Source organism: Schistocerca nitens, chromosome 8 (genome assembly GCF_023898315.1).
Source record: "Schistocerca nitens isolate TAMUIC-IGC-003100 chromosome 8, iqSchNite1.1, whole genome shotgun sequence".
In the NCBI taxonomy this organism is placed as follows: Eukaryota; Metazoa; Arthropoda; class Insecta; order Orthoptera; family Acrididae; genus Schistocerca; species Schistocerca nitens.
Window position 1 is genome coordinate 625,931,229 of NC_064621.1, and position 19,960 is coordinate 625,951,188.

The window sequence follows — 19,960 nt, forward strand, 5'->3', positions numbered from 1 at the left end:
TTCTTTTTTTTTTTTTTACAGCTCTCACTCATTTCATTATTCCCGTCATCAGTATTTCGAAATATTAGATGACTAAAGGTAACAACTATTGTAACGAATGTGTCATGACACTATTACAAAATGTAAAGGATGTATTTATGGCGCCAGTTGACTTTACGATATCAAAGGATACTTGGAGCAGTTTCAGACTATAGTGTTTTATTAAGAAATTACACAATTTCAGATACTTTACTGGTCTCATATAGATATCATTTTATATTTATAGACAGCAGTTTTGTTCGTGTGCAAGGGGGAATTTAGAGTAGCCTGGGGCAGAGGGATCTAGGAGAGGGGCATGCCAGGGCGATCTGTGCAGTTGTGCTAACTGCTGTGCCAAGGTGGCTTAGTGGCTAACGCACCTGCCTAGTAAGCAGGAGGCCAGGGTTCGACTCCCTGCCTCGGTACAAATTTTCAATAGCTGTCTTATTACATTTCCTCATTAACATTCTCCTGAGTGCTGGGTGGCAAACTTATACGAAGCTTTTCTTAATCACTGCCAAACCAGGACAGAAACAATACAATTGCCAGGAAACACAAGTTAATTATCAAACCACAACCAGCTATTAGTATCTCGCGTAGCAAAGCTATTGGCACACACGCATCGCAAAAAGCAAATGACATGACACAAGTTGTTTCAATGGTAGCGACAAATGACTGTTTTCTATGGTGTGTAAAGTAACAATAACAGCGCCAAAGACAATGTTTGAGTTAAACAAAACTGTACAGCAGCATATGAGTTGCAAACAGTGACAATCACTGGCACTCACATGTAAGGAAATGAACAGACCCGCACAATTTTCAGTACGTGTAGGCCACCTGTGCAGTTATATCGCTGCTGCAAGTCACAGTGAAGTGCGAGGCGGAGATAACGTGATCCACCTACATCATTAGTCTGTCGCCCCCAGTTTTCAGTTCCCGGACAGCAGCCGGCAAAGCAGATCTTCGAAGCCCCCTGTGTAGGACCAAATTCCAGTAATTTTAAAGTTGCTGTCAGTACAGAGAAGCGTACGCAGCTGGTTGTACCATTTTGCTTGACTTCCGTTGAAACGTGAGGTCTGAGTCCTTTAGAGGGCGACGCTCTGCGAGATACGAACAGCTCTTTTTTTTTCTCTCTCTCTCTCTCGGCGTCTGCCGTCGAGCATTTCTTCGAAGCTTTCACGGCGGTTAAATAAATCCACAGGAAGCGCGCAACTGTTCTCTGAATCTCCTCTCTCGCTTCCACTATTTACACTTCGTAAGGTTTCCAAGTCGACGAAAGATGTAAAAAAAAGTCTAACGAGGGTGGTGTTAGCGACTTCCTATCTGAGCTGCAGCGCTGATTTCCTTAGGATGCTTCAAAAAAAAAATAAAAAATAAAATCTCCATCTGACATCTGCTCTCCCTATAGTTACATTAATATGGTCGTTCAACCTTCAAAAAGCTGTCCAATGGCCATACGCAAACCTTAAAAACTCTCGTGATACATTGCTAGTTATTCACAGGCGATATGCAGGCAAACGAAGTCGAATCTTCTCGTGTATTTATGTGCAGTACATTAATGTATTTTCGTTTAGTCAGCTTACAGTCTTTCTAATAGTGACGCATTTCCTGCATTTCATTACACCTTTCTAATGATGTCACTACCTGTAGACAATTGCGCCTTTGGAAATAACTTCAAATGGTTACAGACCTTAACCGTGGCAGGGTGTTTATATACAGGGAGGTGAATACAGTCCGAGAATCTTGTACGAAACTTCCTGGCAGATTAAAACTGTGTGCCGGACCGAGACTCGAACTCGGGGTCTTTGCCTTTCGCAGGAAAGTGCTCTACCAACCGAGATACCCAAACACGACTCACGTCCCGTCCTCACAGCCTTACTTCTGCCAGTACCTCGTCTCCTACCTTCCAAACTTCACAGAAGCTCTCCTGCGAACCTTACAGAACTTGCTTGGGCAGCTCGGATGGTAGAGCACTTGCCCGCGAAAGGCAAAGGCCCCGAGTTCGAGTCTCGGTCCGGCACACAGTTTTAATCTGCCAGGAAGTTTCATATCAGCGCACACTCCGCTGCAGAATCCCAAAACCACTGCTGATCTGAGAACAGCCATTCAGGAGGTCATCGACACCATCGATGTTGCGACACTCCAGCATGTCGTGCAGAATTTCGCAATTCCTCTGCGCCATATCATCGCCAATGATGGCAGACATATCGAAGATGTCATAACCCAACTCTGAATATCTGTACTGACGTTTACATGTTGAACAATGTGTGTACACGCGGTATTTTGTAATTAATTTACGTTTTTTCATACAGTTCGATAATTGTCATTCTGTATGTGAACCGTAATGAACAGGGCGAATGTGTGGCTGATACTACGGAAAGATATTTCCCTGGAACTTTCAAACTCTTCGGAAGAACGCAAAAATTGTTAGAGCGAGTAATGTATTTAGAAAAGAGCGCCCAGAACCGGCGCGATGTAAAACCAACACGAGGCGCAACTTTTGCAGCTCTTCGCTTACTTAGGGAAAAAGTTCGCATCAAGTTTCATTGAACGGTGTAAACTCTAATTAACGGCCAGAACTGCGGACGTGACGCGGGGTCGTATCAGCAACGAAAGTGTTTACTTTATGGAACGATGGGTTTCGCGATCCTGACCAAGCAATTTTCCACCAAATTAGCTATTTATAGTATCCTCGTCGACTGAAATTGCTTTTATCTAGTTGCAGGCTCTCGTCTCTGATGGATCAACTTGCAATGCGCCGGTATCTGATTGTAATGAAGTGACAGAGTTACTGCCGGCTATGTATAAACGGGTGACACACTTTCAACAATCCAGTTGTTTGGTATTACGTCATAATTTCCTGTCGAATTATCGTCTCCATAATTAGCTATTGAGAAGGAAGTAACAGCAACATAAAAAACAAGAGATAACTCTTTCACGTATAATTTTACATGGCAAAACGTTAATACACAAAAAAAAAAACACGATGCTCTCAGTTTCCAGTAAACCTGCTGTGCACATTTATCATTTCCGGAAACTTTAGAGAAATTAGAAAGTCCATACAGTAATACCACGTCGGCAGCGCCACCGAGAGTAAAGCACGCAAGACCCGCCACTTCCTTGTCTACCTGGTGCTACTGCACTACTTGTTGACCCCATGTTGCGTCATCAAATGCAACTCAGATGCAGAAGGGATGGCTCCAAGCAGGCTTCATCACACAAATGAGTCCCAAGATGCGTTGGAGCTGATAGCTAATTTCCGAGACGAAGGTGGATACCGTGCTTTAGTAAGGCTGATGCTTAAGGGGTACAGGTTAAGAGTTCGAAAACTACAAGTAAACATAGACTACCGTTGTTCTCCTAGTAGCTATGATCAGTTAGGATCGTAGTCGCGTTACCTGTACAATGGGTGTGTTGCATATTGACTGGGCGATACCTCATATCGATCGCTTTTTCCCCCCTAAGGCCATCTATGTATTAATTGAACCTGAAGCATTGAGTCGTCTAGAAACTGAGTGGGGATATATAAAGGGCCGCATAACGTAAAGACCGTTCTCGTTCTACACAGCTGTCCTCTTGTCTATTACTTAAAAATAAACAATGTTTTTAGCAAAATTGAAACTGTCAAGGTTTATTTCTGGTTTTACTCGAAAAATGTTGATTTGTGATGTGAAACAGAGAAATGTTACAGTAAAACTAAACAATACATATTTATCATAAAGCCCTAGAAAATACAATTTCCTAGAAAACGAATGCAAAATGTAAAAAAAAAAAAACAAGAAAAACGTGAAACAAAAACGTATTGAACATCGTCAATATTGTGTCGAGCTTATATAAAACACGTTTGTGTTAGTCATAAACAACCTTCGCACTTATCAATAACAAGAACGTCCTACTGAGTACTACATAACATCAATAATTATATAGATTTTCTTTATTTTGTGAACGTAAACTGTACTTGAATCACAAGTGACTTCCTTCGTTACATAAAATCTAATTTTTAATACTTACAAAATGCAATTTATATTTTGTAAATATATAAAATACACATCTGCCTATAGAGTCTTACAAGAGACAAAAACGGGCCCGCCGTCACTCACAAGAAGCTATCTGAATTATGTGGCGCCTTTCTGAAAACCAAGAGCCCCTTCCCCTGCTACACGGACTGGTAAAAAGCGACAGCAGGGAGAGGCAGAAGACTGCAGTGGCCAGGGGCGACAAGATCTCTTCCTAGCCGCCTCTTGTCTGTCACTCAACCCATGTTCCAGAAGAAAATACAGTACTTACCAATAGGGATAAGGTTCATACTACAGTGACCTCCGAGTCCACTTACCTGAAAATCAGAGAAGGAAATAGTTATATTAAACAGCCATGAACAAGGACAAGGTAAGTAGTTCACATTGGCATGCGTAATGTTTACTGAAAATAAAGCAGCTATCAGCACAAGTGTTGGTTTGAAACCACAGTTTGATACGCGTGATTCAAGCGAAGATCGTACGCTCTCACCTTTCTCCGTCTTCATAGATGTAAATAAATGGTTCTAGTGGAACATACAGGCTGAAGAGGTTTCCGACGCAGATAGTGTTTTCTCACACAGAAAATAATGCCGCAATGGAAAGTTACGTTCAATAGCATAAGAAAATTTTGTCGGGCAGTGGGCAAGGGGGACCGAAACCCTGAATTTTAAATCTATTTGAAGGCAATTTCACAAGAGCCAAGATCACGACTCTTCGGAGCACACTACAGACTTGCAGTAAGCTGCTTTCTACCTTCTGTGCTCTGTGGCCCACTGAAAATGTTCGACTGTCGCGTCGCTCTGAGCAATGGCAATCTGCAAGCCACCCGACTCCAAACGTTGTCAGCTGCGCGGAGTGTGTGTCAATGTTCGCCCGGAGCGCCTCGTACCTGGTCTACAGTTCTGCACGATCTACAGCGCTCCGAAGCGGACTGTGAGGCGTTTCAAATGGGATCCCTAATATTTTTCCCGGTGAGTTTACCTTAATGGTAATACACAGCAACAGGGTAACTCTACAGATACTTGTAAGGGCACAGCCCTGCATTGGTTAATAACTGCAATGCACGCTGACTTAACATACACTCCTGGAAATGGAAAAAAGAACACATTGACACCGGTGTGTCAGACCCACCATACTCGCTCCGGACACTGCGAGAGGGCTGTACAAGCAATGATCACACGCACGGCACAGCGGACACACCAGAAACCGCGGTGTTGGCCGTCGAATGGCGCTAGCTGCGCAGCATTTGTGCACCGCCGCCGTCAGTGTCAGCCAGTTTGCCGTGGCATACGGAGCTCCATCGCAGTCTTTAACACTGGTAGCATGCCGCGACAGCGTGGACGTGAACCGTATGTGCAGTTGACGGACTTTGAGCGAGGGCGCATAGTGGGCATGCGGGAGGCCGGGTGGACGTACCGCCGAATTGCTCAACACGTGGGGCGTGAGGTCTCCACAGTACATCGATGTTGTCGCCAGTGGTCGGCGGAAGGTGCACGTGCCCGTCGACCCGGGACCGGACCGCAGCGGCGCACGGATGCACGCCAAGACCGTAGGATCCTACGCAGTGCCGTAGGGGACCGCACCGCCACTTCCCAGCAAATTAGGGACACTGTTGCTCCTGGGGTATCGGCGAGGACCATTCGCAACCGTCTCCATGAAGCTGGGCTACGGTCCCGCACACCGTTAGGCCGTCTTCCGCTCACGCCCCAACATCGTGCAGCCCGCCTCCAGTGGTGTCGCGACAGGCGTGAATGGAGGGACGAATGGAGGCGTGTCGTCTTCAGCGATGAGAGTCGCTTCTGCCTTGGTGCCAATGATGGTCGTATGCGTGTTTGGCGCCGTGCAGGTGAGCGCCACAATCAGGACTGCATACGACCGAGGCACACAGGGCCAACACCCGGCATCATGGTGTGGGGAGCGATCTCCTACACTGGCCGTACACCACTGGTGATCGTCGAGGGGACACTGAATAGTGCACGGTACATCCAAACCGTCGTCGACCCGATCGTTCTACCATTCCTAGACCGGCAAGGGAACTTGCTGTTCCAACAGGACAATGCACGTCCGCATGTATTCCGTGCCACCCAACGTGCTCTAGAAGGTGTAAGTCAACTACCCTGGCCAGCAAGATCTCCGGATCTGTCCCCCATTGAGCATGTTTGGGACTGGATGAAGCGTCGTCTCACGCGGTCTGCACGTCCAGCACGAACGCTGGTCCAACTGAGGCGCCAGGTGGAAATGGCATGGCAAGCCGTTCCACAGGACTACATCCAGCATCTCTACGATCGTCTCCATGGGAGAATAGCAGCCTGCATTGCTGCGAAAGGTGGATATACACTGTACTAGTGCCGACATTGTGCATGCTCTGTTGCCTGTGTCTATGTGCCTGTGGTTCTGTCAGTGTGATCATGTGATGTATCTGACCCCAGGAATGTGTCAATAAAGTTTCCCCTTCCTGGGACAATGAATTCACGGTGTTCTTATTTCAATTTCCAGGAGTGTATTTAACACAATGTTGTAAGCGTATTGTCATATCGCTGGCTTGGTTGCGGAGTATCTTTGCGGGCAGCCGCGTCTGCAGAGTCGAGCACGGGACAAGAAATTGTTCAAAAATGGTTCTGAGCACTGTGGGACTTAACTGCTGAGGTCATCAGTCCCCTAGAACTACTTAAACCTAACTAACCTAAGGACTTCACACACATCCATGCCCGACGCAGGATTCGAACCTGCGACCGTAGCGGTCGCGCGGCTCCAGACTGTAGCGCCTAGAACCGCTCGATCACTCTGGCCGGCCAAGGAACTGTTATGTTGTGTTGCGGGTAGCTCTGCATGTAAGAAGCATTGTTAATATGGAAGTAGAAGTGTTGCTACAAGTGCTTTTACAGTACAGTGATGTTGTTGTTGTGGTCTTCACTCCAGAGACTGGTTTGATGCAGCTCTCCATGTTACTCTATCTTGTGCAAGCTTCTTCATCTCCCAGTACGTACTGCAGCCTACATCCTTCTGAATCTGCTTAGTGTATTCATCTCTTGGTCTCCCTCTACGATTTTTACCCTCCACGCTGCCCTCCAATACTAAATTGGTGATCCCTCGATGTCTCAGAACATGTCCTGCCAACCGATCCCTTCTTCTAGTCAAGTTGTGCCACAAACTTCTCTTCTGCCCAATCCTACTCAATACCTCCTCATTAGTTATGTGATCTACCCATCTACAGCATTCTTCTGTAGCACCACATTTCGAAAGCTTCTATTCTCTTCTTGTCCAAACTATTTATCGTCCATGTTTCACTTCCATACATGGCTACACTCCATACAAATACTTTCAGAAACGACTTCCTGACACTTAAATCTATACCCGATGTTAACAAATTTCTCTTCTTCAGAAACGATTTCCTTGCCATTGCCAGTCTACATTTTATATCCTCTCTACTTCGACCATCATCAGTTATTTTACTCCCTAAATAGCAAAACTCCTTTACTACTTTGAGTGTCTCATTTCCTAATCTAATTCCCTGAGCATGACCCGAGTTAATTCGACTACATTCCATTATATGATAAAATATGCAAATGATTGAAAGGAAAGTGCGCCAAGAAGTAACTAAAAACTGAGCAGTGCCGCCGATAACGTATTTGTGTATCCTCTCGTTGCGTGTCGTACCGTACTGTATGTCATCCGCGCCGTGTTCGGTCTCCCACAATGAACTGATGTGAATCAGTAGAAATTAGTTACCATAAAAGAGTGCAATCAAGTGCCAGTGATTTGTAGTGAGCGTGAGAACGTGCGTTCGGTCATCGCGTTTCCACATCATCAACCACCAGCCGCGCCGCGACTATTACGCGCACGCTCGTACAATTGAGAACTGTGAACTGTAAATTTAACTTCGTGAAATCTGTGTATGCGTGACGAGTGTAAGAACTTTCGTGCGATCATTCGGATTCCGCATCATCAACAATCATCCGCACCGTGTTCGGTTACGCGTACGCTCGTCCAAGTGATATTTTGGACAGATAACTATCTAGAAGTTGGCATAAACATTTGTGACTTAGAGTGTAAACAGAGCAACCTGCGATTTTCTTTTATCGTCTAAGAATATAGTTCGTTGTTCATACCAGACGTAGGATAGTGTTGTGTTTTAACGTTGAGTGGGCCCGCATCTCGTGGTCGTGCGGTAGCGTTCTCGCTTCCCACGCCCGGGTTCCCGGGTTCGATTCCCGGCGGGGTCAGGGATTTTCTCTGCCTCGTGATGGCTGGGTGTTGTGTGTGATGTCCTTAGGTTTAAGTAGTTCCAAGTTCTAGGGGACTGATGACCATAGATGTTAAGTCCCATAGTGCTCAGAGCCATTTTTTGAACGTTGAGTGGCTTCCCTAAACCCGCTTGCATATTTAGACTGATAATTTCAGGCAAGCCAGCAGCAGTGTGGAGCAGAACAGTACGACCGCCGCGGCATTACCAGGTACGTGGTGTGGACAGGGCGCACGGCCCAGAAGAGAAAACTGAGCTTTAGGGTCTCCCCCCCCCCCCTCCCGCCATTTGTACCCTCGGGCGTGTTACAACGTGATAAAACTGTGTGTGTTATCTAAATTGAAGATGGAGTCGGAGAAGGGATGGGAAGGGAAGGAAAGATTGACGTCAGCTTCATCGGGATTCCATGCAGATCCGGCGGCGACGAATGAAAATGTGTGCCGGACTGGTATTCGAACCCGGCATCTCCTGCTTATTAGGCAGCTGCACTAACCGCTGCGCCCCCCAAGACACGGTGTTTATTGCAAATACGCGGGCTACCTTGGCTCGCTGCCCTGCGTCTCACATTCCCACTGACCAGTCCCCGTTCGTGTCCGCTGCGCTCGCTAGCTTTATACACTCCTGGAAATGGAAAAAAGAACACATTGACACCGGTGTGTCAGACCCACCATACTTGCTCCGGACACTGCGAGAGGGCTGTACAAGCAATGATCACACGCACGGCACAGCGGACACACCAGGAACAGCGGTGTTGGCCGTCGAATGGCGCTAGCTGCGCAGCATTTGTGCACCGCCGCCGTCAGTGTCAGCCAGTTTGCCGTGGCATACGGAGCTCCATCGCAGTCTTTAACACTGGTAGCATGCCGCGACAGCGTGGACGTGAACCGTATGTGCAGTTGACGGACTTTGAGCGAGGGCGTATAGTGGGCATGCGGGAGGCCGGGTGGACGTACCGCCGAATTGCTCAACACGTGGGGCGTGAGGTCTCCACAGTACATCGATGTTGTCGCCAGTGGTCGGCGGAAGGTGCACGTGCCCGTCGACCTGGGACCGGACCGCAGCGACGCACGGATGCACGCCAAGACCGTAGGATCCTACGCAGTGCCGTAGGGAACCGCACCGCCACTTCCCAGCAAATTAGGGACACTGTTGCTCCTGGGGTATCGGCGAGGACCATTCGCAACCGTCTCCATGAAGCTGGGCTACGGTCCCGCACACCGTTAGGCCGTCTTCCGCTCACGCCCCAACATCGTGCAGCCCGCCTCCAGTGGTGTCGCGACAGGCGTGAATGGAGGGACGAATGGAGACGTGTCGTCTTCAGCGATGAGAGTCGCTTCTGCCTTGGTGCCAATGATGGTCGTATGCGTGTTTGGCGCCTTGCAGGTGAGCGCCACAATCAGGACTGCATACGACCGAGGCACACAGGGCCAACACCCGGCATCATGGTGTGGGGAGCGATCTCCTACACTGGCCGTACACCACTGGTGATCGTCGAGGGGACACTGAATAGTGCACGGTACATCCAAACCGTCATCGAACCCATCGTTCTACCATTCCTAGACCGGCAAGGAAACTTGCTGTTCCAACAGGACAATGCACGTCCGCATGTATCCCGTGCCACCCAACGTGCTCTAGAAGGTGTAAGTCAACTACCCTGGCCAGCAAGATCTCCGGATCTGTCCCCCATTGAGCATGTTTGGGACTGGATGAAGCGTCGTCTCACGCGGTCTGCACGTCCGGCACGAACGCTGGTCCAACTGAGGCGCCAGGTGGAAATGGCATGGCAAGCCGTTCCACAGGACTACATCCAGCATCTCTACGATCGTCTCCATGCGAGAATAGCAGCCTGCATTGCTGCGAAAGGTGGATATACACTGTACTAGTGCCGACATTGTGCATGCTCTGTTGCCTGTGTCTATGTGCCTGTGGTTCTGTCAGTGTGATCATGTGATGTATCTGACCCCAGGAATGTGTCAATAAAGTTTCCCCTTCCTGGGACAATGAATTCACGGTGTTCTTATTTCAATTTCCAGGAGTGTAGATTCCCACTGGAGGCCGAACGTTGATGTGCATCAGCACTGAAGCTTGTGGATTCATTGCCCGTCGAGGGGAATCAGCGACACGAATGTGTGGAGTTCCACGCATTCCTATAAAAGTGTATGCGTTTCGTCGAACAGTTGTTGCATTACTATGTTTTGAGTTGTACGTGTTGGTTGTTAGATATTGCAGCCTTAGTCACTGTTGTGAAGGCATTTAAAAAAAAAAATAATGGGAACTGGAGTAACAAATCGAACAAATCATAATTATATTATTACTCTGTAAATGCTGATCAGAGACCAGGAGTACCTTACGCCAAAAAAAAAATCCTCGAATATCGTCCGCAAAAATATCAGTTCAGTTCGGCTCCGCCCAGTACACAGTGGTATAGGCAAATTCGAATAAAATGTGTGCAATCCCATATACATCTACATTTATACTCCGCAAGCCATCCAACGGTGTGTGGCGGAGGGCACTTTACGTGCCAGTCATTACCTCCCTTTGCTGTTCCAGTCGCGTATGGTCCGCGGGAAGAACGACTGCCGGAAAGCCTCCGTGCGCGCTCTAATCTCTCTAATTTTACATTCGTGATCTCCTCGGGAGGTATAAGTAGGGGGAAGCAATATATTCGATACCTCATCCAGAAACGCACCCTCTCGAAACCTGGCGAGCAAGCTACACCGCGATGCAGAGCGCCTCTCTTGCAGAGTCTGCCACATGAGTTTGCTAAACATCTCCGTAACGCTATCACGGTTACCAAATAACCCTGTGACGAAACGCGCCGCTCTTCTTTGGATCTTCTCTATCTCCTCCGTCAACCCGATCTGGTACGGATCCCACACTGTTGAGCAATACTCAAGTATAGGTCGAACGAGTGTTTTGTAAGCCACCTCCTTTGTTGATGGACTACATTTTCTAAGGACTCTCCCAATGAATCTCAACCTGGTACCCGCCTTACCAACTATTAATTTTATATGATCACTCCACTTCAAATCGTTCCGCACGCATACTCCCAGATATTTTACAAAAGTAACTGCTACCAGTGTTTGTTCCGCTATCATATAATCATACAATAAAGGATACTTCTTTCTATGTATTCGCAATACATTACATTTGTCTATGTTAAGGGTCAGTTGCCACTCCATGCTCCAAGTGCCTATCCGCTGCAGATCTTCCTGCATTTCGCTACAATTTTCTAATGCTGCAACTTCTCAGTATACTACAGCATCATCCGCGAAAAGCCGCATGGAACTTCCGACACTGTTTACTAGGTCATTTATATATACACTCCTGGAAATGGAAAAAATAACACATTTACACCGGTGTGTCAGACCCACCATACTTGCTCCGGACACTGCGAGAGGGCTGTACAAGCAATGATCACACGCACGGCACAGCGGACACACCAGGAACCGCGGTGTTGGCCGTCGAATGGCGCTAGCTGCGCAGCATTTGTGCACCGCCGCCGTCAGTGTCAGCCAGTTTGCCGTGGCATACGGAGCTCCATCGCAGTCTTTAACACCGGTAGCATGCCGCGACAGCGTGGACGTGAACCGTATGTGCAGTTGACGGACTTTGAGCGAGGGCGTATAGTGGGCATGCGGGAGGCCGGGTGGACGTACCGCCGAATTGCTCAACACGTGGGGCGTGAGGTCTCCACAGTACATCGATGTTGTCGCCAGTGGTCGGCGGAAGGTGCACGTGCCCGTCGACCTGGGACCGGACCGCAGCGACGCACGGATGCACGCCAAGACCGTAGGATCCTACGCAGTGCCGTAGGGGACCGCACCGCCACTTCCCAGCAAATTAGGGACACTGTTGCTCCTGGGGTATCGGCGAGGACCATTCGCAACCGTCTCCATGAAGCTGGGCTACGGTCCCGCACACCGTTAGGCCGTCTTCCGCTCACGCCCCAACATCGTGCAGCCCGCCTCCAGTGGTGTCGCGACAGGCGTGAATGGAGGGACGAATGGAGACGTGTCGTCTTCAGCGATGAGAGTCGCTTCTGCCTTGGTGCCAATGATGGTCGTATGCGTGTTTGGCGCCGTGCAGGTGAGCGCCACAATCAGGACTGCATACGACCGAGGCACACAGGGCCAACACCCGGCATCATGGTGTGGGGAGCGATCTCCTACACTGGCCGTACACCACTGGTGATCGTCGAGGGGACACTGAATAGTGCACGGTACATCCAAACCGTCATCGAACCCATCGTTCTACCATTCCTAGACCGGCAAGGGAACTTGCTGTTCCAACAGGACAATGCACGTCCGCATGTATCCTGTGCCACACAACGTGCTCTAGAAGGTGTAAGTCAACTACCCTGGCCAGCAAGATCTCCGGATCTGTCCCCCATTGAGCATGTTTGGGACTGGATGAAGCGTCGTCTCACGCGGTCTGCACGTCCAGCACGAACGCTGGTCCAACTGAGGCGCCAGGTGGAAATGGCATGGCAAGCCGTTCCACAGGACTACATCCAGCATCTCTACGATCGTCTCCATGGGAGAATAGCAGCCTGCATTGCTGCGAAAGGTGGATATACACTGTACTAGTGCCGACATTGTGCATGCTCTGTTGCCTGTGTCTATGTGCCTGTGGTTCTGTCAGTGTGATCATGTGATGTATCTGACCCCAGGAATGTGTCAATAAAGTTTCCCCTTCCTGGGACAATGAATTCACGGTGTTCTTATTTCAATTTCCAGGAGTGTATATTGTGAAAAGCAATGGTCCCATAACACTCCCCTGTGGCACGACAGAGGTTACGTTAACGTATGTAGACGTCTCTCCATTGATAACAACATGCTGTGTTCTGTTTGCTAAAAACTCTTCAATCCAGCCACACAGCTGGTCTGTTATTCCGTAGGCTCTTACTTTGTTTATCAGGCGACAGTACGGAACTGTATCGAACGCCTTCCGGAAGTCATTCGCTACACATTAATGCGACTCAAACGGAGGTATTTTATTTTAATGGATTACACTTTTATTTGACTTAAATTATCACCCATCACTGCTATCAACAGAAAAAACGACAATTGCAATGAACAATCTATGAACATGAATTTTACTAGATCCAGGAATATGCAAAATTATCTATCTATGACCGAAGAAACCGGCAAGGATTTTCGTATTAGATGTACTGAACACGTAACCTGTTGGCCTCATCGTTCGCGCACCGGATCAGCCAGAATACCACAGGCGCACCTATTCACAAAAACAGAAGAATATCGTAAGAACTCCATCACTTCGAGAAATCGCTTTAGCTTTAACGGAGAAGTTAGACATTTCCGTACACTTCAAAAGAGCGGGAGGAAAAATCCTCAATGACAAGTTAAATAGCAAATCGATTCTTTTCTTCAAATGTTTCTATTGTATACAATAACTATTGTAAATGCACAAATATGTTCATGCCTCCCCACATTCGTCTAATATTTACAACAAAATACAGGGTATATCACAATATTTTGACTATTTTAAATTTGAATGAGACACGAAGTAGTCACGAAACAAAGCTGAACATTTTACACAAGGTACAACATTTATTCAAGTTTACTTATGGAACACCACATCGGACACATGAAGACCATTCGCGGCAACACAATACTCGAGCCATTTCACTCAGCTTTCAACATATTTTCGGTAACTGCTGGAGGAATTCCGGAAATTTCATCTCGAATTCGATCTTTTAACCGTTGCAAGCTTCGCGGCCGATCAGAGAACACTCTCGCCTTCAAATAGCGCCGTAGGTAAAAATCTGGCACGCTTCAATGTTCAGTGTTCTCAGGAGGTCGTACAGCTTTTCGAGGGCTGACTGACTTTCGATTCGATGCACTGGCAATTGCACCGATGTTTCTTACGCAATCCAATATTGTTCCGCGATTAGGAATTGGATATTGCGGCTGACTCTTGAAATGCATACGAAAGGCACGTTGCGCGCGTAGAACAGCACTCCACGACAAAAGCATGACTGACCTGTACATGCGACGAAACTTGACGCTACGCATTACTAATAGAGGGCGCCACCGCCGCTCTATCTTGTTTTTAGCGCGCGTTATTCAAATTTGAAATCGTCAAAACATTGCGAAATACCCTGTACTGGAAGAAGAGAATATAAAGCAGTACTTTTCATTAAAATAGACGTTGTTATTACTAACAGCAGTTATAATTGGAAATTTAACGTAAATATAAATGCAATCCACCAAAAAAAAGAACACCTCTGTTTCTACGCAAGCACTTTGAATAGCAATGTCTTATGATTTTATGTAAAGCTAACAGTGGCAAGCGATGGTTTGTGAGTGTCTCGATTTCTGTGCAATAAAGGACGCACAATACCTATAAGTACGTACACACCCAAGAATACTATTTTGTAACACTAGCGTCTATAAATCCCAAGATTTATGTTATCTGACTTTCCAACTGCAGTAAAATCATAAAAATACGACCGCAGAGCAAGACAAGCAGAAAACACACACGGAGACATCACATACAATACTAACGTAAATAGCAGCACATGAAAATGGGAACAAATTCATGAAAAGCGGCGCGCGCACTCATGTGTGTGTGTGTGTGTGTGTGTGTGTGTGTGTGTGTGTGTGTGTTGTGTGTTTACGGGCGCTCAACGGTGAGGTTATGAGCGCCGAAAAGTGTCGTGATATCGTTGAATAAATGTAACTGATTCAATATTTTAATATTTAAATAATTTATGGCACATCTGCACGCTTTCGACTATCAATATGATGAGTGAAAGTAATGTTTGTTTTCTCAGCGACAAGTGGGTATCAAATAGTGATCAGTCAACAAAGAACATGGCGATTTTATATGATGATACATTTCGAGTGGGACGAGAAGCAGTAAGCAGAAAGGGAATGGGAAAATTTTGGAGCACATCCGGAACGCGAATGGAACATAAAGTGGATGTCTGCCGATGTTGTTCCCCACGTGCAGTCTTCCCCCCCCCTCCCCCTCCCTCCCCGATCTACACCTACACCACCACTCTCGCTGTGTCGGGTCCCACTCTAAATGCAGCTGACCCCTGGATATCAGGAACGAAAGGAAAATGAAGCAAGATGGTGGGGGTGTACACCCTGATAACGGGAAACCTAAACGGGGATAAAAGGGAAGTCTGTTTACCAGCTTGGTTGTATTGTGATCACCATCATTGTATTGCGATCACAGCCATGTATTTGACACCATCAGCTGATTTTGGCGATGTATCATTTTCAAGTGCTTACCTTTAAAATTTTACGCTGTGTGGGTGCATGCAAAGTGCGACTGTTGTTTACACATACACTGACGAGCCAGAAGATAATGACCACTGACCTACGACCGATGTAAAGCCCTCCAGGCGGTAACAGCGTAACTGGCGAGGAATGACCGCTAGTCAGAAACACGGACGGCGGATCTGGTATCAGCGGGCGTGCTACCCGTGTGCAGAATGTGGAAGGCGCGGGATCTACCTGGGTTTGACCGGCGGCGGACTGTGATGATCCGGAGGCTCGACACGAGCATCTCGACAACTGCACGTGTGCTGTGGTGAGTGTCTTCAACACGTGGCGAAACCGAGGAGAAATCACGTTCAGAAATCGTGGGATTGGATGGCTATGCCTCATTACCGATGGCGGATGTCGTAGGCTGGACAGACAGGTAAAACGAGATAGGCGGCGAACCGTGGCGGAACTAACATCATCAGACTTTAATGCTGGGCAGAGTACTAGGACTGGAATCGGTACGTGACCATCGGCACGGGACGTTTGCGCAGTGGCAGAGCGTTGCGTGGTCTGAGGAATCACAAGGCCAGGAGTGGCGTGGAGTGATTCGAGGAACACAGTGGCGAGTTGCAGTTGATGTCCTGCTTCCCCCCCCCCCAACCCCCCCCCCCCAATTCGCCCAACCCGAACGCGATCGAGCACGTCTGGGATGTGATTGAAAGTGGCGTCAGAGATCATCGTCGACCCCCCCCCCCTCCCCTTGGAATTTACGGGAATTAGGTGACCTGTGTGAGCAGACGGGGTGCCACCTCCCTCCAGAAACCCACCGAGACGTCACTGTTTCCATACCGCGACGTATCACCGCTGTTATCCGTACCGAAGGTGGACATACCGGCTGTTAGGTAGGTAGTGACAATGTTCTGGCTGGTCAGTGTGTAACTGCTGGCGTAGAAGTCTCTCAAGAATTTGTTAACTGCGAGATATTTTTTTTTCTTTCTGTTCTTCTGGTTCATTTACGCTGTACATATATCTTTGATACTTTAGGATAACTTTCCTTTTGTTCTGTAATATGAAACGTGATTATATTATTTGCTTTGTTTATATTGCTAGCAGAGTCTCTGGTTAACTGAGTATGCAAAGGCGTCGATGCCTGTTTCATGTTTTTTGTAATTCTTTTCTGAAACGGGATGTATAAAACTAAATGGAACACGCAGCACTGTAGCGATAGTTACAGTCGTAGAGTGAGAGTCAGTTATGTACAGTGCCGTACGCGTGTTTGATGTGTAATTGTGCTGCACAGATAAACACGACAATTTATGGCTGCGTTCTTATTTTTCGGTCACAGTTTAAACTAAAGTTCGACGTGGAAATTCTGAAACAAAATGTACCGAGCGAGGTGGCGCAGTGGTTAGGACACTAGACTCGCACTCGGGAGGACAACGGTTCAAAACCCGCGTCCGGCCATCTTGATTTAGGTTTTCCGTGGTTTCCCTACATCGCTTCAGGTAAATGCCGCGATGGTGCTTTTGAAATGGCACGACCGACTTCCTTTTCCAACCTTCCCTAATCACATGGCACTGATGACCTTGCTGTTTGGCCCCCTCCCTCAAATCAACCAACCAACCAAACAAACAAACAAACAAATAAACAAAATGCACGGAGAGCTTCGTGGAGTACTACAAACGGCAGTGACAATGTACACGCAAACGGACAGTGATTGTCGTTATAACCGATCTGTTTTGCAACTAACCGAACTGCACGAACTACGCACTTCAAAAATGCTTACCTCGTTTCCAACTTAATGAGCTCCCGCACGCGGTAAAACATCAACCTCGCGATGCAAACTTAGACTGTTTGTTACGTGCGGTTCTGTTTTCGCCAGAACTGGGAATTCTCGATCGTGATTGCTAAAAGTGGATGAACTCAGTTTCACGATCGGCACGTCAAGGTGCATTTTACACTGTTTTAAGGCTGTGTATTGGACGCTGATAAAGAATCGTGTTACTGTCGCACACATACGAAACTGGGTCCACAGATGAACGTTTACGTACGATTGGCTTGTTACAGAAGGTATGCAACGGAGGGTAGCATTACCGCCCGCAGAAAAATTTATGTATCCATGAGAACTTCATGATTGATGGAGATACAGCAGGTAAGACCCGTGTATCATCGAGTTGCCGCTGACCTCACAAGGCATTGTATATACGAGGGCAGTTCAATAAGTAATGCAACACATTTTTTTTTCTCGGCCAATTTTAGTTGAAAAAACCGGAAATTTCTTGTGGAATATTTTCAAACATTCCCGCTTCGTCTCGTATAGTTTCATTGACTTCCGACACGTGGCAGCCCTGTACGGAGCTGTTAAAATGGCGTCTGTAACGGATGTGCGTTGCAAACAACGGGCAGTGATCGAGTTTCTTTTGGCGGAAAACCAGGGCATCTCAGATATTCATAGGCGCTTGCAGAATGTCTACGGTGATCTGGCAGTGGACAAAAGCACGGTGAGTCGTTGGGCAAAGCGTGTGTCATCATCGCCGCAAGGTCAAGCAAGACTGTCTGATCTCCCGCGTGCGGGCCGGCCGTGCACAGCTGTGACTCCTGCAATGGCGGAGCGTGCGAACACACTCGTTCGAGATGATCGACGGATCACCATCAAACAACTCAGTGGTCAACTTGACATCTCTGTCGGTAGTGCTGTCACAATTGTTCACCAGTTGGGATATTCAAAGGTTTGTTCCCGCTGGGTCCCTCGTTGTCTAACCGAACACCATAAAGAGCAAAGGAGAACCATCTGTGCGGAATTGCTTGCTCGTCATGTGGCTGAGGGTGACAATTTCTTGTCAAAGATTGTTACAGGCGATGAAACATGGGTTAATCACTTCGAACCTGAAACAAAACGGCAATCAATGGAGTGGCGCCACACCCACTCCCCTACCAAGAAAAAGTTTAAAGCCATACCCTCAGCCGGTAAAGTCACGGTTACAGTCTTCTGGGACGCTGAAGGGGTTATTCTGTTCGATGTCCTTCCCCATGGTCAAACGATCAACTCTGAAGTGTATTGTGCTACTCTTCAGAAATTGAAGAAACGACTTCAGCGTGTTCGTAGGCACAAAAATCTGAACGAACTTCTCCTTCTTCATGACAACGCAAGACCTCACACAAGTCTTCGCACCCGAGAGGAGCTCACAAAACTTCAGTGGACTGTTCTTCCTCATGCACCCTACAGCCCCGATCTCGCACCGTCGGATTTCCATATGTTTGGCCCAATGAAGGACGCAATCCGTGGGACGCACTACGCGGATGATGAAGAAGTTATTGATGCAGTACGACGTTGGCTCCGACATCGACCAGTGGAATGGTACCGTGCAGGCATACAGGCCCTCATTTCAAGGTGGCGTAAGGCCGTAGCATTGAATGGAGATTACGTTGAAAAATAGTGTTGTGTAGCTAAAAGATTGGGGAATAACCTGGTGTATTTCAATGCTGAATAAAACAACCCCTGTCTCAGAAAAAAAAAATGTGTTGCATTACTTATTGAACTGCCCTCGTATAAAGAAGAATAAGAAGCTGCAACGCCTTGTAAAGACTCTGAGCATTTCATACAGTTTGAAATGTATTTCTTTTCTCTTCTGTGACAAACTTTTCTCAGTATTTGTTTTTCTTAAAAATAAATGTAAGTTCGCTGAACTGTAGTTTGCAGTCTGTGTTAACCTTGTTGGTTCTGTCATTATCAGTAGTCATTACCATTTGCTCCTCCTTTTTTTATTGTAGCTGTTATTACGTGTGTTTTAAGTTACCTTTTGGAAGGATGTGTTTTATGAATTTGTGCAACGTTTTATCAGCTGCATTTATGTATTCTGTCGTGGTGTGTGGCATTCCACCTTAAGTTGTGGCATCCGCCATTAGATCCGGAGCGGCGACCAATCACATCACGGCTGCTCGTTCACTATTGGTGTTCTCAGGTGAAACTGAATTTGACAGTTATCAGCTACGTAAACCGTGTTTATATTGAGTAGAACGTCATGGCCTATTTACGATAAAGTGCGAGTTGATTTGGCTTTCACAGTTAGACGGTCGGGAACTAACAGAGTTTGAGCGCGGAATGGTAGTTGGAGATAGGCTCATGGGGCATCCACTTCGGAAATCGTTGGGGAATTCAATATTCAGAGATCCACAGTGTCTAGAGTGAACCGAGAATACCAAATTTCGGGCTTTACCTCTCACCATGGACAACGCAGTGGTCGGATGGCCTTTACTTAACGACCGAGAGCAGCGGCGTTTGCGTAGTGTTGTCAGTGCTAACAGACAAGCAACACTGCGTGAAATAACCGCAGGTATCCCTTAGGACACTGTGGCGAAATATGGCTTTAATGGGCTATGCAAGCAGACGACCGACGCGAGTGCCTTTGCTAACTGCGCGACGTCACCTGCAGCGCCTGTCC

The 19,960-nt window shown here is 47.3% G+C and overlaps 1 non-coding gene across 1 annotated transcript; it reads left to right on the forward strand.

The window, feature by feature from the left end:
- Nucleotides 1-371: 371 nt before the first annotated feature.
- Trnat-agu (transfer RNA threonine (anticodon AGU)) lies at nucleotides 372-443 on the forward strand. Its single transcript has one exon. It is a non-coding gene; the product is annotated as a tRNA-Thr (tRNA).
- The last annotated feature ends 19,517 nt before the right edge of the window (nucleotides 444-19,960 follow it).